We start from the raw sequence: 27630 nt of genomic DNA, 5'->3' as shown, positions 1-27630 counted from the left end.
CCCCCAGCTCCACAGCAATCACCGTGGGCGGTGGCCGCATACTCTGAATCAGTTTTTGGAGCCCTCATTCATATTTGGAGGCCAGAAATTGCTGACATCTGTGACATTTCTTGTTTATTGATATGGAAGGAGATATTTTCATTTCACATCAGCATCTGTGCACTGGTCTGCATTGGCAACCTCCAACCAGGCATCCTGTGGTGGGAGAGGTGTCTTTCTGAGACACTTTGAGGCATCCCACCACTCTGTTTTCAGGGCTCCTCTGCCAAGGGCCAGACATCCGTGAGCTATTCAACCAATGATCTGCTGGTTAGAACTTATTCCTCTTGCTTAACTGAAATTTTGTGCCCCTTAAGTTCTCATTAAGTCCTCAGACGCTACCTCTCGTCCGAGGTCGGGGTGGAGGCCGGGAGGAGCTACCCTACGCCCAAAGAGCAGTGGCTGCGCGGGCGCAGGAGGGCCTAGAGGAGCTACTCCACGTTCAAGGTCAGGAGGGGCGGCTGTGAGGAGATACCCCTCGTCCAAGGTAAGGAGCAGCGGCTGCGCTTTGCTGGAGCAGCCCTGAAGAGATACCTCACGTCCAAGGTAAGAGAAACCCAAGTTGGAAGAGGGCATCAGAGGGCAGACACACTGAAACCATAATCGCAGAAAACTAGTCAATCTGATCACACTAGGACCACAGCCTTGTCCTAGTGTGACAAACCTTTTAGAACTAACACCCCAAAACTCAATGAAACTAAGCCATGCCCTGTGGGGCCACCCAAGATGGGCGGGTCATGGTGGAGAGATCTGACAGAATGTGGTCCACTGGAGAAGGGAATGGCAAACCACTTCAGTATTTTTGCCTTGAGAACCCCAAGAACAGTATGAAAAGGCAAAATGATAGGATACTGAAAGAGGAACTCCCCAGGTCAGTAGGTGCCCAATATGCTATTGAAGATCAGTGGAGAAATAACTCCAGAAAGAATGAAGGGATGGCAGAAACAATACCCAGTTGTGGAAGTGACTGGTGATAGAAGCAAGGCCTGATGCTGTAAAGAGTAATATTGCATAGGAATCTGGAATGTTAGGTCCATGAATCAAGGCAAGCTGGAAGTGGTCAAACAGGAGATGGCAAGAGTGAACGTTGACATTCTAGGAATCAGCGAACTAAAATGGACCGGAATGGGTGAATTTAACTCAGATAACCATTATATCTACTACTGTGGGCAGGAATCCCTTAGAAGAAATGGAGTAGCCCTCATGGTCAACAAAAGAGTCCAAAATGTGGTACTTGGATGCAATCTCAAAAACGACAGAATGATCTCTGTTCATTCCAAGGCAAGCCATTCAATATCACAATAATCCAAGTCTATGCCCCAACCAGTAATGCTGAAGAAGCTGAAGTTGAATGATTCTATGAAGACCTACAAGACCTTTTAGAACTAACACCAAAAAAAAAGATGTCCTTTTCATTATAGGGGACTGGAATGCAAAAGTAGGATGTCAAGAAACACCTGCAGTAACAGGCAAATTTGGCCTTGGAACACGGAATGAAGAGGGCAAAGGCTAATAGAGTTTTGCCAAGAGAACGCACTAGTCATAGCAAACACCCTCTTCCAACAACACAAGAGAAGACTGTACACATGGACATCACCAGATGGTCAACACCGAAATCAGACTGATTATATTCTTTGCAGCAAAGATGGAGAAGCTCTATACAGTTAGCAAAAACAAGACCGGGAGCAGACTGTGGCTCAGAACTCCTTATTGCCAAATTCAGACTTAAATTGAAGAAAGTAGGGAAAACCACTAGATCATTCAGGTATGACCTAAATCAAATCCCTTATGATTATACAGTGGAAGAGAGAAATAGATTTAAGGGACTAGATCTGATAGATAGAGTGCTTGAGGAACTATGGACTGAGGTTCATGACATTGTACAGGAGACAGGGATCAAGACTATTCCAATGGAAAATAAATGCAAAAAGGCAAAATGGCTGTTTGGGGAGGCCTTACAAATAGCTGTGAAAAGAAGAGAAGTGAAAAGAAAAGGAGGAAAGGAAAGGTATAAGCATCTGAATGCAGAGTTCCAAAGAATAGCAAGAAGAGATAAGAAAGCCTTCCTCAGCGATCAATGCAAAGAAATAGAGGAAAACAACAGAATGAGAAAGACTAGAGATCTCTTCAAGAAAATTAGAGATACCAAGGGAACATTTCATGCAAAGATGGGCACAATAAAGGACAGAAATGGTATGGACCTAACAGAAGCAGAAGATATTAAGAAGAGATGGCAAGAATACACAGAAGAACTGTACAAAAAAGATCTTCACGACCCAGATAATCACAATGGTGTGATCACTCACCTAGAGCCTGAAATGTGAAGTCAAGTGGGCCTTAGAAAGCATCACTATGAACAAAGCTAGTGGAGGTGATGGAATTCCAGTTGAGCTATTTCAAATCCTGAAAGATGATGCTGTGAAAGTGCTGCACTCAATAGGCCAGCAAATTTGGAAAACTCAGCAGTGGCCACAGGACTAGCAAAGGTCAGTTTTCATTCTAATCCCAAGGAAAGGCAAAGCCAAAGAATGCTCAAACTACCGCACAATTGCACTCATCTCACATGCTAGTAAAGTAATGCTCAAAATTCTCCAAGCCAGGCTTCAGTAATACGTGAACCGTGAACTTCCTGATGTTCAAGCTGGTTTTAGAAAAGGCAGAGGAACCAGAGATCAAATTGCCAACATCCACTGGATCATGGAAAAAGCAAGAGAGTTCCAGAAAAACATCTATTTCTGCTTTATTGACTATTCCAAAGCCTTTGACTGTGTGGATCACAGTAAACTGTGGAAAATTCTGAAAGAGATGGGAATACCAGACCACCTGACCTGCCTCTTGAGAAACCTATATGCAGGTCAGGAAGCAACAGTTAGAACTGGACATGGAACAACAGACTGGTTCCAAATAGGAAAAGGAGTACATCAAGGCTGTATACTGTCACCCTGCTTATTTAACTTATATGCAGAGTACATCATGAGAAATGCTGGGCTGGAAGAAGCACAAGCTGGAATCAAGATTGCTGGGAGAAATATCAATAACCTCAGATATGCAGATGACACCACCCTTATGGCAGAAAGTGAAGAGGAACTAAAAAGCCTCTTGATGAAAGTGAAAGAGGAGAGTGAAAAGGTTGGCTTAAAGCTCAACATTCAGAAAATGAAGATCATGGCATCTGGTCCCATCACTTCATGCGAAATAGATGGGGAAACAGTGGAAACAGTGTCAGACTTTATTTTTGTGGGCTCCAAAATCACTGCAGATGGTGACTGCAGCCATGAAATTAAAAGATGCTTACTCCTTGGAGGGAAAGTTATGATCAACCTAGATAGCATATTCAAAAGCAGAGACATTACTTTGCCAGCAAAGGTCCATCTAGTCAAGGCTATGGTTTTTCTTGTGGTCATGTATGGATGTGAGAGTTGGACTGTGAAGAAGGTTGAGTGCCGAAGAATTGATGCTTTTGAACTGTGGTGTTGGAGAAGACTCTTGAGAGTCCCTTGGACTGCAAGGAGATCCAACCAGTCCATTCTAAAGGAGATCAGTCCTGGGTGTTCTTTGGAAGGAATGATGCTAAAGCTGAAACTCCAGTACTTTGACCACCTCATGTGAAGAGTTGACTCATTGGAAAAGGCTCTGATGTTGGGAGGGAATGGGGGCAGGAGGAAAAGGGGATGACGGAGGATGAGATGGCTGGATGGCATCACCGACTCGATGGACATAAGTTTGCGTGAACTCCAGGAGTTGGTGATGGACAGGGAGGCCTGGCGTGCTGCGATTCATGGGGTCGCAAAGAGTCGGACATGACTGAGTGACTGAACTCAACTGAACTAAGTCCTCATTTCCCTCACCCCCCAACCCTTCACCATTCCATTCTTTGATTTTATGAATTTGACTATTTTTGATACCTGTTATAGGTGGAATTATGCAGTCATCTGTCTATGATTGGCTGATTTCACTTAAAATAATGTCCTCAAGATTCATGTATCTTATTGCATATTGCAGAATTTCTTTCTTTTTAAAGGTGGAACATCCATTGTGTTTGTGTGTATATATCAATCACATTTTCTTTATCCATTTAGCTGTCACTGGACATTTGTTTTCACATCTTTGCCATTGTGAATAGTGCTACAATGAACATAGAAGTGCTAAGATATTTAAGATCCTGATTTCAGTTCTTTCAGAAATGGGATTGCTGAATCATATGGTAGTTCTATTTTTAATTTTTTAAGGAACCTCCATGACTGTGTGTGTGGAATAGAGCCCAATAACCTGATGACTTCCATAGGCTGTATGGTGAAGGGGGAACATTTATTTACTTGAGACGTAAGAGACTTTAGGGTGTATCTGTTACCTTAACTAGTATGGGTATTTTTAAATGCCTCTGCTATAATTGTTTACCAGCTGGTAGAATCATTAGTATTGACTCCTTCAAGTAATTACATTTTTTGTTTCATTTTTAGTAAGTTAATTTTAGGGGTCCTGCTGGCATTTTAGAATTTTGAAAGAAAAATTTCACTGGCTTGTCAAAGCTAAAGCTTTATAGTATCTATATATAAAGTAAAACAAAGCTTTGAATTATAACATATCTTAAAAATAGGGCTGTTAGTAATTACTGCAGCTGTTATATTTTGGGGAGTGCCTGTATATATGTTCACATGTATGTGTTTTTAATTGAACTATTCCCTGCTTCTGATAATAAGAAAGCCTAAGTGAAAAGGCTTTGTTATATGCAATAAGTGGTATTTCAAACAAGATAAATATGGCTTTGTTCATTGCTCCATTAAAAGTGATAACTTCAAAAAAATAGGGCTTTTAGTGTTGGTGTAGAGTAGATACTAGTGTGTTCTCCAGGGTAAGACAGTCAAGTCTTCCATCATTTAGCATGATCTGTATAATCATTATAAAAATTATGTACTCAATATGTGCTTATTGTTTAGTTGTGTTGTTTGGTTGTGTTGGACTCTTTGGGACTCCATGGACTGGAGCATGCCAGGCTTCCCTGTCCTTCACCACCTCCCAGAGCTCAGATTCATATCCATTGAGTCAGTGATGCCATTCATCCAATATGTGCTTAGACATTGGGAACCCAAGGATAAATGAGACAGACTTACTTCTTTTAACCATGGCATTTGTAATCACATATTTACCTGGCTGACTATGGGCAAGCTACTAATCTCTGTGAGCTTTAGTTATTCCATTTGTAAAATAAAAGCAATATTACTGTTACATTCCTTCTAGGATTCTGGTGGAGACTTGTTGTTCACTTGCTAAGTTGTGTCAGACTCCTTGCAACCCCATGGACTGCAGCACAACAGGCTTTCCTGTCCTTCACTATCTCCCTGAGTTTGCTTAAACTCATGTCCATTGAGTCGGTGATGCCATCCAACCATCTCATCCTCTGTTGTTCCCTTCTCCTCTTGCCTTCAATCTTTCCCAGCATCAGGGTCTTTCCTAAGGAGTTAGTCCTGCATCAGGTGGCCAAAGTACTGGAGCTTCAACTTCACCATCAGTCCTTCCAATGAATAGTCAGGACTGATTTCCTTTAGGATTGACTGGTTTGATATTCTTGCAGTCCAAGGGACTCTCAAGAGTCTTCTCTAGCACTACAGTTTGAAAGCATCAATTCTTCGATGCTCAGCCTTCTTTATGGCCCAACTCTCACATCCATATGTAACTACTGGAAAAATCATAGCTTTGACTAGATGGACCTTTGTTGGCAAAGTGACGTCTCTGCTTTTTAATACGCTGTCTAGGTTTGTCATAGATTTTCTTCCATGAAACAAGTGCCTTTTACTTTCATGGCTGCAGTCACCATCCTCATTGATTTTGGAGCCCAATAAAATGAAATCTGACACTGTTTCCATTGTTTCCCTACTATTTGCAATGAAGTGATGGGACCAGATGCCATGATCTTAGTTTTCTGAATGTTGAATTTTAAGCCAGCTTTTTCACTCTCCTCTTTCACCTTCATCAAGAGGCTCTTTAGTTTTTTACTTTCTGCCATTAAAGTGGTATCATCTGTATATCTGAGGTTACTGACGTTTCTCCCAGCAATCTTGATTCCAGCTTGTGTTTCATCCAGCGCAGCATTTCGCATGATATACTCTGCATATAAATTAAATAATCAAGGTGATAATATACAGCCTTGTCATATTCTTTTCCCAGTTTTGAACCAGTCCACTGTTACATGTCCAGTTCTAACTGTTTCTTCTTGACCTGCATACAGGATTCTCAGGAGGCAGGTAATGTGGTCTGGTATTCCCATCTCTTTAAGATATTCCACAGTTTGTTGTAATCCACACAGTCAAAGGCTTTAGTGAGGTCAATAAAGCAGAAGTAGATGATTTTTTGGAATTCATTTGCTTTTTCTGTGATCCAGCATATGTTAGCACTTTGATATCTGGTTCCTCTGCCTTTTCTAAGTCCAATTTGTTCATTTGGAAGTCTTGTTTCAAGTACTGCTGAAGCCTAGCTTGAAGGATTTTGAGCATAATCTTGCTGGAATGTGAAATAGGCACAAAAGGAGATTAAACATGTAACACAGTGCCTGTTGTATACCAAGTACTCAGTAAATATCAGTTTGTCTTTTTTAAAAGATTTACTAATCATTCGTGATAGTTGGTAGTGAAAGATTTCCAAAGAGTAATTCTTAGGTTTAACTCTGCCCCTGAATCAGCTACAGTCCATGGAGTCACAAAGAGTCAGACACGACTGAGCAACTAACACACTCACTTTCTGAGCAACTAACACACTCACTTTCACACTGAATCAGCAGCACCAGAACTTTACATCATCTTGGTGAGGAACTTCCTTACCCTGGGGCTACTGAGTCAACACTGTTCTCCACGAAAAAAATTTTATAAGAATATTCATTTGTTGTCGTTGTTTAGTTGGTAAGTCATGTTTGACTCTTTTGCAATTTTGACTAATTCCAATTTATTTTTCTTTGTTTTTGGCTTGTGTTTTGGTGTCATATCTAGAAATCCCCTTGCCTAGTCCAAAGTCATAAATATTTACACCCTTGTTTCTGTTTTGTAGCTTTAGCTCTTACATACAGGTCTATAATCCACTTTGACTTAATTTTTGTGTATGGTATGAGATAAGGGTCCAAAGTGATTCTTTTGTATATGAATATTCAGATGTCCAAGCATCATTTGTTGAAAATTATTCTTGGCATTGAACTATCTTGGTCCTGTTGTGGAAAAACAGTTGAACACAAATTAGTTTTCATTCCAATCCCAAAGAAAGGCAATGCCAAAGAATGTTCAAACTACAGCAGAATTACACTCATCTCACATGCTAGCAAAGTAATGCTCAAAATTCTCCAAGTGAGGCTTCAACAGTATGTGAACTGAGAACTTCAAGATGTTCAAGCTGGTTTTAGAAAAGGTGAAGGAACCAGAAATCAAATTGCCAACATCCATTGGATCATAGAAAAGGCAAAGAGAATTCCAGAAAAACATCTACATCTACTTCACTGAATACGCTAAAGCCTTTGACTGTGTGGGTCACAACAAACTGTGGAAAATTCTTAAAGAAATGGGAATACCAGACCACCTGACCTGCCTCCTGAGAAATGTGTATGCAGGTCAAGAAGCAACAGTTAGAATCGGACATGGAACAGAGGACTGGTTCCAAAGTGGGAAAGGAGTACGTGAAGGCTGTATATTGTCACCCTGCTTATTTACCTTATATGCAGATTACATCATGAGAAACGCTGGGCTGGATGAAGCACAAGCTGGAATCAAGATTGCTGGGAGAAATATAAATAACCTCAGATAACACCAGCCTTATGGCAGAAAGCAAAAAGGAATTAAGAGCCTCTTGATGAAAGTGAAAGAGGAGAGTGAAAAAGCTGGCTTAAAGGTCAACATTCAGAAAACGAAGATCATGGCATTTTGTCCCATCACTTCATGGCAAATAGGTGGGGAAACAATGGAATCAGTGAGAGGCTCTATTTTGGGGGGCTTCAAAATCACTGCAGATGGTGACTTCAGCCATTAAATTAAAAGATGCTTGCTCCTTGGAAGAAAAGCTATGGTAAACCTAGACAGCATATTTAAAAGCAGAGACATTACTTTACCGACAAAGGCCTGTCTAGTCAAAGCTATGGTTTTTCCAGTAGTCATGTATGGATGTGAGAGTTAGACCATAAAGAAGGCTGAACATCGAAGAATTGATGCTTTCAAACTGTAGTGCTGGAGAAGACTCTCGAGAGTCCCTTGGACTGCAAGGAGATCAAACCAGTCAATCCTAAAGGAAACCAGTCCTGAATATTCGCTGGAAAGACTGATGCTGAAGCTGAAGCTCCAATATTTTGGCCACCTGATGTGAAGAACTGACTCCTTAGAAAAGACCCTGATGCTGGGAGAGATTGAAGGCAAGAGGAGAAGGGGACAACAGAGGATGAATTGGTTGGATGGCATCACCAGCTCGATGGCCATCAGTTTGAGCAAGCTTCGGGAGATGATGAAGGACAGGGAAGCCTGGCGAGGTGCTGTCCATGGGTCGCAAAGAGTTGGACATGACCAAACAACTGAACAACAAAAAGAAACATATGGGTTTATTTCTGGACTCTCAATTCTATTCCATCAATCTGTACACCTGTCCTTCTGCATAGTTTTCAGTGTAGTTCTAACTTGCATTTGTGTTTTCCTGATGACTAATAATTGCCCTAGAAGTTCTTTTTTGCCCTTTCCTATCAATCCCTTTCCTTACTCCTTAGAACTGACCACTGTTTTGATAAGTTGTTGTTTTTTTTTTTTTTTTTTTTACCATACATCAGTCTTTGCTGTTCTAGAACTTTATATAAAAGGAACCACACAGTATGCACCTATTTAGTATAGGCTTCTTTCACTCAACATAATGTTTTTGAGATTCACCTTTTGGGGTGATGCATCAAGATGAGCATCAAGAGGGGGGAATGTTGGGGCCAGTGTGAGGAAAGCAGGAGAGACTCCATCTTGAAGCCTGTCATCCATCTTAAAGACAGGATGTGAACTGGGCCTGAAACCTGCCCAAGAGTGAGGAACCTGTTGCTAGTGAAAACCAGGTCTCCTGGAGACTTCCCTCCCCTATAGATGACAACCGGAGATTGTAGTTGAGGTCAGGCCACCCCTGTTAGATTAACCATGGAGATATCCCCCCTTGATGTATAATCATTGTTCCCTGCCTTTAACCTTAATTGTTTGTTCTCCTAGCACCTACTTATTGTAAAACTCAACCATATACAACAAAGAGGTTGCTAACATGTAATCAGTCATGTAGTGGGGAGTATAAAACTGGGCCTTTCGGAAACATCAGGGTCCTTGTTGGGAGCGGCTTCCCCTGGACCTGCTGGCATAATAAACTGTACTCCACTGTCTTGAGTGTCCTTTGCAACACTCAAGTGTGTTTTGCGACTGCGGTTTCCACATTTCTGGTGCATTGGCTGGGAAGCCCTTGGCGAGACAGGTCCGTTGAGCCTCTGCCTGTAACTTGCTGGGACGAGAGCCTCTGGGAAAGGAAGGTGCCTCCCCTTCCAGATTGGCTCTTGTTTTAGTGACTCGTCCTTCCAGGTGGACTTCACAAGACTGGACGACAGAAGGGAAGTGCGCAGGTAGGTCTCGCTGTAATAGTGGAAAAAGGGGCCTGATCAACCTCTTGGGGCTGGATGAGTCTATGGTGGCTGTGTCCTCACAGGCTCAGTGAGAAATTGTTTATTGAAATGACTGGTACTCTGTTAACCATGCCTGTACTGATTGTCAACGTATCTTTTGGTTTCCAAAGGACTGTCCCCTTTGCCGTGACACCCTCCCATTCTCCTTAAGGACTCAGGGACCTCCTGAGCATTGCTTGGGGTCAGATTGGGAACTGTGGCTTTGGACACGTGTTTGCCTACATCAGTGATGAGACCGTCTTGGATTTTGGAAGGATCAGACTTGTGCAGAGAAGAGTACGTGGAAGCCTTAATTGATTGGATCTGGTTGGCGGCTGACAGAGCAAGAAAAGCATGAGAGGTACTACCATTGAAAGACTTAGCAGGTAAAGCCCTTTTCACCCCGGTCATAGCTGAGGTAAAGTGGCAGATGTCTTGTTTCTCTGAGTGGAGACATTGGCAGTGGCTGGGATATAAGACCCTGGCAAAGGAGCGACGAAATAGAAGTTGGACTTGCCATAAGTGATAAAAGGAAAGTAAAAACAGGATGAGTGGTGGAGAATCTAAGCCGACCATTTTTGAATGCATGATTAAAGACTTCAGAAAGGGCTTTGGAGGAGACTGTGGCATAAAGTTAACCCCAAACAAGCTTAAAACCTTTTGTGGATAGACTGGCCATCCTTTGGGGTAGGATGACCTTCAGAGGGAACCCTAAAATTGGACAAAGTTCAGGCTGTGTACTCTGTGATAACCAGGCAGCCAGGCCACCCAGATCAGTTTCTGTACATTGACTCATGGCTGCTAATTGTGCAAAACCCACTTCCCTGGGCCTGGGTATGTTACCTTAAAAAAAAGAGAAAGCGAGATTTTTCTGGCTCAGGCAGAACCCAGGCAAGAAAAGCTGAAAAAATATATATCATGATCCAGAGGAAGAGGAGCTCCCACTTCCTCCCCCACACGACAGGGACTCCCAGGCGTCTGAGGTCTACAAAGAAACCTCAAGAGAGAAAGGGTTTGCAGATACCTCTTAGGAAAGTCCAGGTGGCACTGCAGACCGGCATATTCATCCTGGCCCCACTGCTCTTTACTACCAGCTGTTCTCCATATATAAGGAAAGGGGGCTATTAACTGCAACTGACAAAGAGATGAAAAATACAGATAAAATTCTGCTGCTGTTGGAAGCAGTGTGGGAAACTGCTGCAGTGACAGTAATGCACTTGTAGGGGCCACCAGTGGTTGGACACACCTCAAAAGAAAAGGAACTGTCTGGCCAACTGAGCGGCAAAACAGGCAGCTTCCCCAAACAATACAGCAACCAAACTTACGGTGACACCTGTGGTGTCTAGACTACCAACCGCCCAAGTGGCCCCAATCTAAACAAGGCAAAAAACAACACCTGGGCACGAACTGAGTGAGATTTTAGCTTAATATTTTGTCATACCATATCTAATAGCCTTGAGTGCAGATGTAAGCCTCTGATGCCTAACCTGTGCCAAGAATAACCCATCTCTCAAGGAGACTGGGCCTCTTGGAATACAATTAAAAGGGACAGCTTCATTTAAACATCTAGAAGTGGACTTCACTGAGGTAAAGCCATGCCAAGGATATAAATATTTGCTGGTGATGATATGTGCTTTTACCAGATGGGTAGAAGCTTATCCCACCAAGACTGAAAAAGCGAAGGAAGTGGCCCGATTCTTGCTGAGAGACATTATTTCTAGGTTTGGATTCCCTCTGAGTATAGAATCAGATAATGGACCCACATTTGTGGCTGAATTTTTCTAACTGGTCTGCAAAGCAGTAAATATTCAATGGAAACTATGTACAGCGTATAGGCCACAAAGCTCGAGAATCGTTGAGAATGAACTGGACCATCAAGGTGACTTTGGCAAAATGGGTGCAAGAAACTGGCGCCCCCCTGGATGGACATGCAGTCATTAGTGTTAGTGAGGATCAGAATGACCCCCTGGTCGCACGGGTATTCCCCCATGAGATAATGTTCGGTGCCTCCCCCACTTATTTGGGAAGTAAAGCGAAATTTATTACAAAGAGAAGGGATGGAGGTATTGCAGCAACTGGAACAGTTGGGGAAGGTGATCTTTGACATCACCCTTTATGTTAAAAAAGAATTCCATTTTCCCTAGACACTACTGTACACCCATACTCACCAGGAGATTTAGTGTGGGTAAAGGATTGGAAGCAACAGATGCTGTCCCGACCTACCTGGAAAGGGCCATACACAGTTGTACTAACCACTCCCACTGCAGTTAAAGTTGCAGGTATCACTCCCTAGATTCACCATACCCAGTTCAAGACAGCAGCAGAGGAAAAGGGACCTTGGACTGCCCATCCGAACCCAGAGGAACCACTGAAGACCTGACTTGTCTTCCATCGGCGACCACAGATTGAGGATGGAGCCACTGCGAATAATTCTGCTGTTCCTGATCAGCACGATGATCCTACCGGGACTGCAAACTCAGGATAATGTGTTCCTGTCCTGGGCCCACTTGTATACAAACTTCCATAGTACTTCTAACTGTTAGGTTTGTGGGGCCATGCCTTTGTCAGTGATGGATGTACTCTCTTGGTGGGTGTCTCCTCTATGCAAAGGGGACTTCAGCTCCCTCTGCTCATTTTTGAGACAGCAACGAGAGGTGTTTGCTTCCTCGGTAACTCACAACCTGTCACTTCTTATTTGGTGTAACCTGGACTTTAGCCAAATTGATCAAGGCCATGGGATAATATTTGAGGTAAATGCAAGCCTTACAAAAGTGACCAAAGCCTATACCTTTTACTTAAAAAATAAAAGGGATGAGAACTCAATGGCCAGTAAGAAGGGACAGTCCATCAGGTAATTTGATTAATTTTATAAGATATGGGATGAATATTTTTGAATGACCCCAGAAAAAGGCCAACCTATTGTCCCAGCCCATATCTGTTGGGAACAAAGGGAACAAGAAGTTGGATTTGGTGACCATCCCATAGATGGAAAAGGACTAAAATATGTGGGATACTTGTCCTCTGAGCAATGTGAACAAATATTAAAGGTCACCTTTTGCCCAGATTTACCAGCTCGCTGCCCTGGCTCAGACTGGAAGTACAACCCTGGGATCAGATGGGTGGCCCCTAATGGCACCCAGTGACTGTGTGGGTCAAATTTATGGCCTTGGCTTCCAGTCAGTTGGGCTGGCTGCTGTACATTAGGATTTGCCTTTGCTCATGGAAGTATTAGCCATCCTTACAACAAACCCCAGTAAATTTGCCTTATTTACACGTGCAGTGGGCAAGGTCTGTGATGATTAAAATAAAAGCTCGAACTAACTTCACAAAACAGGCCCTCCTGGACAATGCAAAGGCAATCCAATCTTTAAATGAAGAACAGATACAAATGAGAAAGGCAGTCATTCAAAATCAAATGGCTTTAGACATACTTATGGTCACCCAAGGAGGGACCTGTGCTATAATTAAAATAGAATGTTGTGTATATATCTCTGATTTATCTGGCAATATATCAGCCACTCTAGACAACGTGAAAAACCAGGTAAAAGCTATGTCTAATGATAATCCTTTTTAGATGTTGATATTTTCTTGGATCAAAGGTGATTGGTGGAAAATCTTTTTGTAATTATTTTGTTAATCATTATATTATTAATTTTGGGGCCTTGTATTCTCCAGTGTATAACTCAATATGTAACGTCCAGACTGACAGCCCTGCCGCAGTTACTTAGTCCCTGTGTGCTGTACTTACCCATGACTGATGCCCATCGTTAAAGATAAGATGAGCATCAAGAGGGGGAATGTTGGGGCCAGTGTGAGGAAAGCAGGAGAGACTCCATCTTGAAGCCTTTCATCCATCTTAAAGACAGGATGTGAACTGGTCCTGAACTCTGCCCAAGAATGAGGAACCTGTTGCTAGTGAAAACCAGGTCTCCTGGAGACTTCCCTCCCCTACAGATGACAACCAGAGATTGTAGTTGAGGTCAGGCTGCCTCGGTCAGATTAACCATGGAGACATCCCCTCCTTGATGTATAATCATTGTTCCCTGCCTTTAACCTTAATTGTTTGTTCTTCTAGCACCTACTGGTTGTAAAACTCAATCATATACAACAAAGAGGTTGCCAATATGTAACCAATCACATAGTGGGGGGTATAAAACTGGGTCTCTCAGAAACATCAGGGTCCTTGTTGGAAACTGATTCCCCTTGGACCCACTGGCGTAATAAGCTGTACTCCACTGTCTTGAGTGTCCTCCAAGGCGTGTTTTGTGACTCTGGATTCCACAACACACCCATGTTATTATTTGTGTCAGTCATTTGTTTCTTTTAAAAGAAATTTTTATTATGAAGATTTTCTAATTTATTTCAACTTCTTTATTTTTCATGTAATTTCTATGTGAAAAATTCTAGACTACTAGCTAATTTTTTACATTTCTCATCCAGTAGCTGATTCCTTTAATTTTGGTACAGTTTTAAATCTGTTCAGTTTTGAGTCTCTAACTTTTCATTTATTCCTGTTTTTTTTTTTTTTTTTTAATCATGCCTATGTAGTTTCCTTTTTAGAGTCCCTTGAAGGCTATACCATTTTTTTTTCCTTTCAATGTTCATATTGACATCTTTTTACTAACTTGCTTATTTAAGTATGTATTTATCCAAACATTTTATTTTTTCCAACTTAGATTTTATTTTTCCTCTTGAGTTATTCAAATACATTCTTAGTTTAGGATGCCTACTAATTTCTAGAAAATTTGCCAGTATAATTTGTGATATTTGGGGAAACCCTGTACATGTAGAAGGAACCCAATTCCCTCCCTGCTCTTTTTCTTTTTTTCAGGTGCATTTTTGCAGATGAGTCTGGAAGCATTAGTTGCAAAGATATGCATTTGCCTCTCTGGTTACATGAAAGAAGAGAAATGTACAACAATGCTAAAGTGAGCTTATGCTGTTAGGAGAAAGAGCTTTCACGGTATTGGCAGATACCTTGGTCCCATTAGAAGAAAGTCAATGGTGCCTCTCTACTCCCACTGCTGCCAATAACTAAAGCTGCTGAAGAAGAGTGAGTTCGTGGTGTGGTTGCCCCACCTTTTCTACCTTTCTTTACTTTGAACTCTCAGTGTCCTTTGAGAGTTTTCTGTCCATTCTTTTCTTTTCCCAAACAAAGACTTCCTTGGGCAGAATTGTCAAATCAACTCCCCTGTCAGCATTCCCTTTTGCTGCTTGCTCCTCTTCCTTTATTTCTCTGTGCAGGCCTCTCCCCTCTTTCTGCCCAGCCCCTCAGTCAGAGTTCAGCTGGAGAAGAAGAACCAACAGGAGATAAATTTAGAAATGTATTGCATAGAATTGGCTTACATAACTGTGGTGGCTGTGAGGGGACAGTGGTAGGGTGGACCATCAGAAAGGGCAGAATGGGACACTTGGGCATCAGTTAAAACTGTTATCCACAGAGGAATTTCTTCTGCTGAGAAACCTCAGTTCTACTCTTAAAAACCTTTTAGCTGACTGAATCAGGCCCACCAGATTATCTAGGAGAATCTTCCTTAAAGTCAACTGATTACAGATTTAATTCACATGTACAAAATATCTTCACTGTAACACCTGAATTAGGGTTTGATTAAATAAGTGGAGACTTATGTCTAGCCAGTCGACTTATAGGACTGACCAGCACACCCCATTTCTTTTAAAATTTGGCTTTTATATAGTGGCTTAATTAGTGGTTATTAATGGAAAGAGGGAAGTGGGGAGGGGCAAAATTGTGATAGGGGATTAAGAGACAGAGACTACCATAAATAAAATAATATATAAGGATATAGCTTAAAACATAAAATAAACTACAAGGATATATTATACAGCACAGGGACTATAGTCAATATTTTATTATGACTTGAAATTGAGTATAATCTAGAAAAATTTTGAGTCATTATGTTGCACATCTGAAACTGATATAATTTTTAATCAACTATGCCTTGGGACTTCCCTGGTAATTTAGCAGTTAAGACTCTTTGCTTCCAATGCAGGGGGCATGGATTCCGTCCCTGGTCAGGGAACTAAGATCCCACATGCTATGCTGTGTGGGGTGAGGGGCCCCCTCAAAAATACCTCAATTAATTAAAAAATAGATTTCAGTTCATCACAGTGAAGAACCTCCTAACAATTATAAATCCTCAAAAACAATAGGCCATTTAGTGAAATAATGGATTTTTCATCACCAAAAGCTATTCAAAAAGAGATTGGCTGTAATTAAAGATTTCTGTATTGAAAATGAAATACAGTAACACTTATAGACACAGAGAACAAATGGTGGTTGCCAAAGGGGAGCAGGTGGTTGGAGGGTAGAAATAGGCAAGAAAGATAAGAGGTACAGACTTTCAGGTCAGAATAAATGAGTCACAGGATGAAATGTAGTATGTGGAATATAGTCAATAATTATGTAATATTTTTGTATGATGACATGGTAACTAGACTTATGGTGGTGATGATTTTGAAATGTACAGTAATATAAGATCACTGTGTTGTATAACAGGAACTATTGTAGTATTGTAGATCAAAAATACTTCAAAAGCAAATAAATAAATAAACTCACAGGAAAAGAGATCAGATATGTGGTTACCAGAGGCGATGGTTGGGGGAACTGGATGAAGGCTGTCAAAAGGTACAAACTTTCAGTTATAAGATAAATAAGTACCAGGATTATAAGGTACAACACTACTGTATGTTATATATGAAAGTTGTTAAGAGCGTAAATCCTATTTATTTAATGTCTTACCTATGTGAGATGATGGTGTTTACATTTATTGTGATAATAATTTCATGCTGCGCATTCATGCTGCACATCTTAAACTTACACAGTGTTATGTGTCAATTATATCTCAATAAAACTGTAAGAGGAAGAAACATTGTTTAAGAGAGCCTTTGGAGGGGGAGACATTGCAAAAGCAGCCTCTATTTGTTGAGAGTGGTCCTTAGTCAGCAGTCAACAAAAAAACAGACTTCAGTCCTCTACCTGCAAGGAACTGAATTATATAAACACTCTGAATGATTGCTTCTTCCATAAGCCTCCAGATGAGGATGCCGCTAGCTGACACTTTGATTTCAGCCTTGCGAGACCCTGAGCAGAGAGCCTAGACAAAATATGCCAGACTCCTAGCTAGCAGAAGCTGTGAGATAATACATGTGTGTTGTTTAAGTTACTAAATTTATGCTAATACATTATGCAGATAGAGCAAACTAAACCAGGCCTTGTTTCTGGATTAGTTTCTCCCTCCAAATGTTTCTCCTTTGTCAGTTGGCATGATACTAAGCTTTGTCAGTTGGCCTGATATTAAGCTTTGTCAGTAGGAGGTGCTGGAAAGACATTGCAAGAGGAGGGATTTTCTCCTCTCTCTCAACTCCTGGGTACTTTTCTCACTGGCGCTCCTGAAGTCTGCACTGCTTCTGCAGGGCCCGGCTCTTGCAGTGCTTGCAGCTTCTGTACCGTCTGCTACTGTGTGCCAGTAACTCACAGTACTTCCCTGTGGGCAGCTTCCTCCAGCATCTTCCAGAGTGGTCTTGCAGTTCTGAGGTAGGGGCTGGTTTCCCTCGGCAAGTTCTGCTGGTGTGATACCATAGCAAATGTCTCCACCATTTAGTGAAAGAAAGAAAGTGAAAGTAAAGTTGCTCAGTCGTGTCCTCTTTGCAACTCCATGGACTGTAGCCCACCAGGCTTCTCTGTCCATGGGGTTTTCCAGGCAAGAATACTGGAATGGATTGCCATTTCCTTCTCCAGGGGAGCTTCCCCACCCAGGCATTGAACCCAGGTCTCCCGCATTGCAGGCAGATGCTTTACCCTCTGAGCCACCAGGGAAGCCCACCATTCAGTGAGCCATGGCTATTCTGTTTCCACCACGATCTGGATCTTAGTTTTGGTGAGGTAGGGAAGGATGGTACTTGCTCTCTAAGCACCAGAGTTGTAACTACTTCTTATATTTGCTATCCTTTATTATTATTATTTTTTAATATTTGTTTTTGGCTGTGCTAGGTCTTTGTTGCCGCTCTTGGGCTTTCTCTAGTGATGGTGAGCAGGGGCCACTCTTCGTTATGGTGTGCAGGCTTCTTATTACAGTGGCTTCTCTTGTGGAGCACAGGCTCTAGGGCCCAAGGGCTTCAGTAGTTATGGCATGTAGGCTCAGTAGTTGTGGCACACAAGCTTAGTTGCTTCACAGCACGTGGGATCTTCCCGGACTAGGGATCAAACCCCTGTCCCCTGCATTGGCAGGTGGATTCTCAACAACGGGACCACCAGAGGAGTCCTATACTTGCTATTCTTGTGTTCTTTAGATTTCTCTTCATTTCTTATTGGCCAATCCTGCCTTACTCCTGTGTCTATTATAGTGAATAATTCTTTATATTAAGCCTTCTTCATTGACATTACTGCATGGATTTTCTCTCCTGAGTGGACCCTGACTGACAAAGCTGAAATCCTGATAGGATTCTGCAGTGGCGAGCTAGGACCAGACAGGAGAGCCAGTTGTTGCTCCAGTTGCCTCTCAAGGCAGAGAGGGACAAAGACTGGGATTTTCTCTACTTTCTCCTTTCAATCTCCCAGCCTCCAGTCTCTACCAGTGCCCCCAACTGGCCAAACCCATCTGGAAGTCAGTTGACACAGGGGCCAGGAACATAGGAGCCTGTGATACAGAGCAGAAAAAGGAAAGGTAGGGAGTGGATCTGAGGGCCACCAGGGCTGGAAAAGTCCTTCACAATCACTGACATTAAGGAATTAGTTTTACTAGGCTAATGGTGAAATATACAGATTTTATTTATCTCTCTAAGTAAATTAAATGAATGTATTTTTCTCCTGGGAATGCATAATTAAGACTTTTATGAAATCTTAAAAAGAAAAATGACATTTTAAAACCTTTTGAAATCTTTAGCTTTGAAATCTTTAAAAATAATGCTTTTAGGATTTACCTGGTAGCTCAGTGGTAAAGAATCTGTGTGCCAGTGCAGGAGACACAGGTTCAATCCCTGATCCTGGAATATCCCACATGCTGTGGAGCAACTAAGCCCTTGCACCACAACTATTGAGCCTGTGCTCTGAGCCCAGGAACTGCAACCACTGAGCCCAGGAGCTGCAACCACTGAAGCCAGGGCGCTCTACAGCCCACGCTGTGCAACAGAAGAAGCCACCGCAGTGAGAAGCCCGTGCAACTGCAACTAGAGAGTAGCTCCCGCTAGCCACAATTAGAGAAAAGCCTGTGCAGCACTGAAGACCCAGCACAATCAAATCAATCAATAAATAAAATTATTTAAAAAATAATGCTTCTAAATGTGCTCTTTCATTTAGTAAATCAGGTAAGCAGTGCAGAAAAAATACTAGATGAAGATGAAAGTAAGTGAATAATTAAAGGCAGCACTTTCATAAAGTAGTTCAAAAGACACTGACAAGAAATTTATAAGAAGGCCAAAGACTAGAGCAATAATTTAAAACTAAGGTGATCCACTGGAATTTTTAAATTGAAAAAGGAATTGGAGACTCTGAACTTTCTGTGTTACTGACCTCATCATATTACAAGAAACTGAATTTTTATATATCATATCACCATCTGGTCTGAAGACTCTTTGGAAATTATTTATATCTAGCAACAGAAATACTTTGAAGAGAATATTTAAAGTAACAAATAAGAACTGTTTTGGAAAGCTATTGCATGTACTACTTTTAGTAATTTTGATTAAAGCATGATTAATATTATCTTAGCAAATTAGCTAAGATAATATTATTATTATTATTAGCTAAGAGAATTTATTATTAGCAAATGAATCTATCCTAAAAAGAAAGCTGAGTTCTGGAATAAGTTATGTTGCCTATAGTCATTGAAATTCCACTTTATGCATTATATAGAAAGAGAATATGGTTGGTGGCCACTTTGATATCTACATACTAAGATAAATGAATTTTGTGAAAACTCTAAAGTGGAAGAATTATTGCCTTTTGAATCAATATAAGCATATTAAAAGAGAATTTTAAGATGTAAAGCTCTTGAATGAATAACATTTTTACAACTAGTTTCACTAATAGTCCAAAAACACTGATGATATTTTAAGTGATTTCCACTCAATATTATGAATATTCCTTTACTCATGAATAACACATCATAATGCTAAAAAGAAGAAGAAAATAAGACACTTTGTCCTCCCCTTTTACACCAATAGAAGCAGAATACTGACAGTGGTATTGAGAGTAAGGAAAGTCTTGGGTGTTGGTAGTTCATACATGAGTGTGTGTGTGTGTGTGTGTGTATACACACATTATCTAGATATTTTTCCATTATATTTCCCATAGTTTTTCCATTATAGTTCTATAATGGAACTATATACGGTGTATCTATATCTATATTCTTTTATCTTGGATTTTTTCCATTATCCTTTATTATCAATACCACTGTCAGTATTCTGTTTCTATTGGTGTGGCGGGGGGACGAATTTTATCTATTTTTTATATGGTATTGTGTATCTGTTAATTCCATACTCCCAATTCATCCCTGCCACCCTTTCCCTTTGGTAGCCATAAGTTTGTTTTCTATGTATCTAAATTTTATTTCTGTTCTGTACATAAGTACATTTGTTCTGCTTTTTAGATTTCACATATTAGTGATATCATATATTTGCCTTTCTCTGTCCGACTGACTTCACTTAGTATGATAATCTCTAGGCTCATCCATGTTGCTGCAGATGGCATTATTTTGTTCTTTTTTAACGGCTGAGTAATATTCCACCACATATAGATGTAGGGCTTCCCTGGTGGCTCAGAGGTTAAAGCATCTGCCTGCAATGCGGGAGACCTGGGTTTGATCCCTGGGTCAGGAAGATCCCCTGGAGAAGGAAATGGCAATCCACTCCAGTATTCTTGCCTGGAGAATCCCATGGACGGAGGAGCCTGGTGGGCTACAGTCCACGGGGTCACATATATATGTATGTACCACATCTTCTTTATCCATTCCTCTGTCAATGGACATTTAGGTTGCTTCCACATTCTATTTTAGATAGTGCTTCAGTGAACAATGAAGTGAAAGTATCTCTTCAAATTATGGTTTTCTCTGGATATATGCCCATGAGTGGTATTGCTAGATCATTTGGTAGCTCTATTTTTAGCTTTTTAAGGAACCTCCATACTGTTCTCCATAGTGACTGTATCAATTTCCATTTCCACCAACAGTGCAGGAGGGTTCCTTTTTTCCCACACCCTCTTCAACATTTAAGATTTGTAAACGTTTTGATAATGGCCATTCTGACTGGCTTGAGGTGGTACCTCATTGTAGTTTTGATCTGCATTTCTCTAATAATTAGTGATATTGAACATCTTCACAATGTACCTGTTGGCCATCTGTATGTCTTCTTTGGAGAACTGTTTGCTTAGGTCTGTTGGGCATTTTTTATTGTTTTGATTTGTTATTGTTATTGACTTGCATGAGCTGTTTGTATGCTTTGGAAATTAAGCCCTTGTTGGTTGCATCATTGCAAATATTTTCTCCCATTTTGTGGATTGTCTTTTTGTTTTGTTTATAGTTTCCTTTGTTGTGCAATGTTGCCTCTACTAATGTTCTGTAAAACTTAATCCCTCAGTGTACAAAAGGATCTGAACTCCCCCTAATCCATGATTATCTTCTCTTGAATAAAGGACATCAAACTTGTTACTAAATTGTTTTAGTTTTGTCATTTGACATAAATGAGGTACTAATTAGAGAAATAATACTGCTTCTTCTGACAAATAATATGTACTTAGGGACTGCTGTTATTTGCAATAGTGCTTCACAGCTTACAGATCTTTTCATATGTTTTATTGAATGTTTGTTTCTCACAAGAACTATGTCCAGTAGTGGGGTCTGGTATTATTATTTCCCTGACTTATGAAAAAAAAAAAAACAAAACCCAGAGACGAAGTGACTTGACTAAAACCTCACAACTGATATAGTTGATATCTGTTCCTTTTGTTGGGCCAGCTTACTTTCTCATTTTGGTAATATGACTTTGGTTTTCCTTTAAGGAACTGTTCTTGTGTCTTTCTGTAACCCCTAGCAGGACTGTCTAAGGGACTTTGCCTATCTCTGTTACATATGACCCATACTAGCCTATCAGATCCCACTATATCCCACTGAATGCAGAGACTGAGGTACACGTTGGCATATGGTCCAAGTAATTTGAGGTTTATTAAAAAAAAGAGAAATAAATGAATTCTAGGAATGAGTTGGCTTCACTTGGGAGCTGTAAGGACTATGAAAACCTAAAGCTATTGTCTAGAGAAAGCTGCTAGAGGGAAGCCAATACAGAGGAAAGCCAAGTGGAGAACCAGAAAGAGAGAGAGATAAAGAAAGAAAGAAATTCCTGATTTTATTTGAAGAAATGAATATAGCTATCTCTGAAGCTGGATTAGCTCCTCATTTTTAAGTTCTTTGAGTCACTATGTTCCTTGTTTTTCTTAAGCAGGTTTGGACTTTTTCACTTGAAACCAAAAAGCTCCTAACTAATTCACCTAATAACTGTCTTAGCTATGATTGAACCATGTCTTTTGACATTAAATCCTTTGTTAATTCCACTGCTGCATACTTCAGAAAGATGTTCCTATCTATAAATGTCAAAACTGATAGGCTGTCTTTGTGGGAGATTTGAGAATCTGCCCTCTTTACATGAAGACATTCTGCCGTGGGCTCCTTTCAAGTTTTCATTTAAAAAATTCTATTAAGAGAATGAGAAACCACAGACTGCAAGGAAATATTTGCAAAAGACATATCTGATAAAGGACTGTTACCCAATGTATACAAAGAGCTAAACAACAAGAAAACAAGCAATCTGATTTAGAAATGGGCAAGAGATCAGAACAGATGTTTCACCCAAGAAGATATACAAATGGAAAATAAGCATATAAAAAGATGTTCTACATCATATGTCATCAGGAAATACAAATTAAAGCAACTAAAGAATACTACTACACACTTATAAGAAGGCCAAAATTCAGAATACTGACAACTCCATAAGCTTGCAAGTATATGGAGCAAGAGGAACTCTCTTTCATTGCTGGTGGGAATGCAAGTGGTACAGCCAATTTGGAAGATAGTTTGGCAGTTTCTTCCAAAACTAAACACACTTTTACCATATGATGCAATGATCTTGCTCCTTGGTATTTACCCAAAAGGGTTGAAAATGTATGTATGCACAAAAATCTACACCTGGATGTATACAGCAGCTTTGTACATAATTGCCAAATACTGGAAATAACAATGATGTCCTAGAGTGGTGAAAGAATGAGTAAACTGTGGTACATCTGGACAATGGATTATTGCTCTGTGCCAATAAGAGATGAGCCATCAATCCATAGAAAGACTTGGAGGAACCTTAAATGCATATTGCTGAGTGAAAGAAACCAATCTGAAAAGGCTACATACTATATGAGTTCAAATATATGACATTTTGGAAAAGGCAAAAATATGAAGTAAAAAGATGAGTGGTTGACAGGAATTAGAAGGGTGGGAGAAATAAATAGGCAGTGCACAGAGGACTTTCGGGACAGTGAAACCATTCTGCATGATCCTCTAGTGGTGGATACGTTATTTTACTTGTCCAGTTTCAAAGAATATACAACATGAAGAGTGGCTCCTAATGTAGACTATCAACTTTGGGTGATAATGATAGGTTCTTTTTTAAAAAAAATTTATTTTGCACTGCTGCTGCTGCTGCTGCTGCTAAGTCGCTTCAGTCGTGTCTGACTCTGTGTGACCCCAGAGATGGCAGCCCACCAGGCTCCTCTGTCCCTGGGATTCTTCAGGCAAGAACACTGGAGTGGGTTGCCATTTCCTTCTCCAATGCATGAAAGTGAAAAGTGAAAGTGAAGTCGCTCAGTCGTGTCTGACTCTTCGCAACCCCATGGACCGTAGCCTACCAGGCTCCTCCGTCCATAGGATTTTCCTGGCAAGGGTACTAGAGTGGGGTGCCATTGCCTTCTCCGATTTTGTACTGGGGTGTAGCCTATTAACAAACAATGTTGGGATAGTTTCAGGTGATCAGTGAAGGGACTCAGCCATACATGTACATGTATGATAATTATATGTTAATGCATATTCATCAATCATAATGAATGCAGCAGTCTAGTGAGGGATGTTGATAATGTATGTGCAGGAGTAGAAGATATCTGTACGTCCCTCTTAATTTTACTGTGAACCTAAAACTGCTGTTAAAAAAAAAATCTATTTTGGACTGGTGGTCCAGTGCTTAAGAGTCGATCTATCATTGCAGGAAACAGAGGTTTGATCCCTGGTCTGGGAAGATTCCACATGCCACAGGGAATCTAAGCCCGTGTGCCACAGCTACTCCATGCTGTAAGTCGTGAGCCACAGCAAGAGAAGTCACTGCAATGAAAAGCCTTCGCACCGCAACTACAGAGTAGTTCCTGCTCATTACAACCAGAGAAAGCCTCTGAGCAGCAGTGAAGACCCAGTGTAGCCAAAAAAAAAAAAAATTTTTTTTGTGAGTCTATTTTAAAATGTCAGAGGCCATTGCTTTTGACCTCTGCATATATTTTACAAACTTTCTGGTGGCAAGGTTAGAAGAATGGGTTGGTGAAATAATCCATGGAAGAGTATGTTTTCTGGATAAGGCAAGAAAGGAGTGATGGAAATGTAGCAGAGTTACCATGGGTGGAAGAATTTTAGTACTTTGCTGATGTGAAAGAATATTTCTCAAGTAAATATAAGAAAAGTGGTTAAAACTGCTTAAGACACCTTTTCAGATTGGTTCACCATAGACAAAATGGTAAACTGTTTTGCTTTAATGTCCCAACTTCTCTGATTTTCTACCTCCAATTCCCTTCTTTCCTTTTTATTATTTTGCAAGCACAGCACGCTATATGAATGTTTTCAAATTTTCAACACTTTATCCACTAGAAGGAAAGGTCATGGGCTGTAACATCTCTGTCTTATATACCTTCCTCCTTTCCACCCCTTTTCTTCTGCAGCCCCTGGTCCCTGCATTTTTCTCACTTGAATCTTTTTGTCCTCCCACCTCCATTCTTTCTTTCATTTTTACAAAAGAATGGGGAGCGATGAAGGGAAGGGACAAGCAAATCCTGTGAGAGAATTAGGTCAAATTAGGACAGTTTAAAAAAAAATTGAATCAGCGTATCCTAAATATAGGACACCCTGATCAATAAAAGGAATAGAAAATATTCATGTATTAACATTTTTTTCCTTGACTCTGATATCTAGCTACTCCCCTTATGTTAGCAAAAATGATGTAGTAAAATTTAAGGAAAATGGCAAAACTGAAAAATAGAAAAAAGATTTTGTGTATTTATTGCAATAGGTTTGCTTTCCCTCTTTTGGAGTTCAAGTTTCTTGAAATCCAATGAATTTCTTTTCCTTTTGCTATGAATACATACAGCATTTAGCTCTTTCTGGATATCATTTCTTTGGACTAACTTCTCCAGAGCAATATGACCACACTTTGTGTTATTTTTTGTCTTTGTAAGTTCTTTTGATCTAAAGAATTATACAACACCTTTCTCTTTTTCTCTCTTTTTCTTTAATCTATGTTATTTTTGTTTTCCCCAAAAGTCAGCATCTTGAGGTCTTTGAGCCTTAAGTATATTCTTGTTACTTATGGTGTTTTTGTTTTTCCTGTTAGAAGGTTTAAGTAATATTTGCTCTGCATATTACATTGACCTGTCCTTCAAGATACAGCTTGGATTAATTTCCTGTATTAAGTTTTAAAATTTTCTCTGGTTATCTTCCATTCATGCACTATACAACTGCACACCTGTGGCTGGCTGAATAATGCCTTCCCCTCCCCTGCAAGTGTGTTCACTTTCAATTCCCCAGAATCTGTGAATATTACCTTACATGGTGACAGGAACTTTGCTGATGTGTTTAAAAAGAACCATGATGAGATGGGGAGACTATTCTGAGTTATGCAGGCAAGTTCAATGTGATCACAGGTCCTTATGAGGACCAGAGGATCAGAATAGAGGAGGAGACGATGCAACAATGGCAGTGGAGGGAGAAAAGGCAGTGTGAGGTGGGGTCATGAGCCAAGCAATGTGGCTACCCTCCAAAAGCTAAAAAAGATAAGAGAGAGGATTCTTTCTCAGAGCCTGCAGAAGTAAGTAGCCCTGCCAAAACCTTGATTTTTAGCCCACAAAGGCTTATTTTGGACATTTGACTTCCAGAATTGTAAGGTAATAAATTTGTGTTGAGTTAAGCCACCAAGTCTGTGTTAATTTGTTACAACAGCAGTAGGAAACCAATATGACATCATGATGTATTTTATATTCTTCTAGGTCTGTCCACATAATTTAGTACTTTACCATCATGCTCTCTAATTCTACTATGTAAATGCTAGAATATAAATTCCTGGTGAACAGCAAGAAGAATTTTTGCCTTTTTTTTTTTTTTTTAAATGGCACCCTACAGTGCTTAGTCCAATCTCAGGTACTCAGTTACTTTAAGTGGATTATAACTTGGTGCATAAAAGAGAATGGCCACTACCACTGGGGAAATTAAAGGTACTTCAAAAGATGTATATAACTCAATGAACTGTTTACTTCTTTGGTATCAAATTCCAACCTTTTGGTTTTGAGAGGTGTTACATGCAGTACTCAGAGAAGGCAATGGCACCCCACTCCAGTACTCTTGCCTGGAAAATCCCATGGATGGAGGGGCCTGCTAGGCTGCAGTCCATGGGGTCGCTAGGAGGTGGACACGACTGAGCGACTTCACTTTCACTTTTCACTTTCATGCATCGGAGAAGGAAATGGCAACCCACTCCAGTGTTCTTGCCTGGAGAATCCCAGGGATGGGGGAACCTGGTGGGCTGCCATCTATGGGGTCGCACAGAGTCGGACACGACTGAAGTGACTTAGCAGCAGCAGCAGCACATGCAGTACTAAGTGCACAGTATTTGATTAATGGAGGCTGGAACACAGAGTGTCCTCAAGAAGGACTACATGCATTGAGTTGAAATCTGTGGGGATAAAGAAGAAAAAGAAAAGAAAAGCAACATGGGTCTGGCATAAAGTCCTCCTTGTCATTTTTGTCACACTAAGTAAAGTTAAAATGCTTTAAAAGAACATTACTTCTTTTAAATGTTCTTTTAAAAAAACATTTTAATGAAAAAAACATTTTAATGTTTAATTAATTTCATCTATTAAACTTAAATATCTAGTATTTTAAAACCCAAGTAATATGCTTAATACTGTGCTAAGAGATAAAGAGGTTACAGACAATTCATTGAACAAGGGTCTATTCCAAAAGGTTTTAGTATCTGGTTAGGAGATAATGGTGACAATCAACTAAGGTTACCAGGATTTATTAAGTGCCATCTCATGTAATTCAGAATTTGGAGATTACAGATACTTCGAATCTGGGGCTGGAGAATCAATACTTAATTCAGTAAATATTCATTTAGAACCTATTTGGTGCTCTGTGAATAAGTTTCTGTTTGGAGTTTGCAATCTGATACAGGAAGTCAACAGAAGCAACTAATACAAGAATGGATTAAGTGCTAAATAGCAGGAGGATGCTTTGTATTTGGGAAAAGGTTATTACTGTAATTCCTGAAAGCAGAGTTGAAAGGGGAGGAAGAATTGTGAATGATTTTACAGTAGTTATTATTTTGGCCAAGCCTTGAAAGATGAGTAAGACTTTGAAAATAATAAAATATTCCATGCATGAAAGGGCATAGTTTTGGGGAGTATGCTCAGATGAAACAAAGGATGTTTGAAAGACAGTGCATTATTTTATTATTCCTATTCCTATTACTTTCCAAATGTTATTATTAACAAATAACCACAAACTTAAGGCAATACAAATTTATGTATTATCTTAGAGTTCTGTAGGTGAGCAGTCCAATACAGATCCCACTGGGGTAAAACTGAGACATGGCTGAGTTCCATTCTAGAGGCTCTAGTGGTGAATCCACTTCCTTCAATTTTCCAGCTT

At 40.3% G+C, this 27630-nt stretch overlaps 1 long non-coding RNA gene across 2 annotated transcripts; it reads left to right on the top strand.

Moving 5' to 3' along the window:
* Window positions 1–9306: 9306 nt before the first annotated feature.
* On the top strand, window positions 9307–16564 carry LOC113900377. 2 transcript variants are annotated; one of them, XR_003513130.1, is made up of 3 exons: window positions 9312–9637; window positions 9808–10062; window positions 11944–16564. It is a non-coding gene; the product is annotated as an uncharacterized LOC113900377 (long non-coding RNA). The 2 variants fall into 2 exon arrangements; XR_003513129.1 differs by having other exon boundaries at window positions 9307–9637; window positions 9808–16564.
* The last annotated feature ends 11066 nt before the right edge of the window (window positions 16565–27630 follow it).

The sequence above is a fragment of the Bos indicus x Bos taurus genome, chromosome 10 (assembly GCF_003369695.1).
Source record: "Bos indicus x Bos taurus breed Angus x Brahman F1 hybrid chromosome 10, Bos_hybrid_MaternalHap_v2.0, whole genome shotgun sequence".
NCBI lineage: Eukaryota > Metazoa > Chordata > Mammalia > Artiodactyla > Bovidae > Bos > Bos indicus x Bos taurus.
The sequence above is the reverse complement of the archived record's forward strand: the minus strand, read 5'-3'. Positions and strand labels throughout refer to the sequence as shown.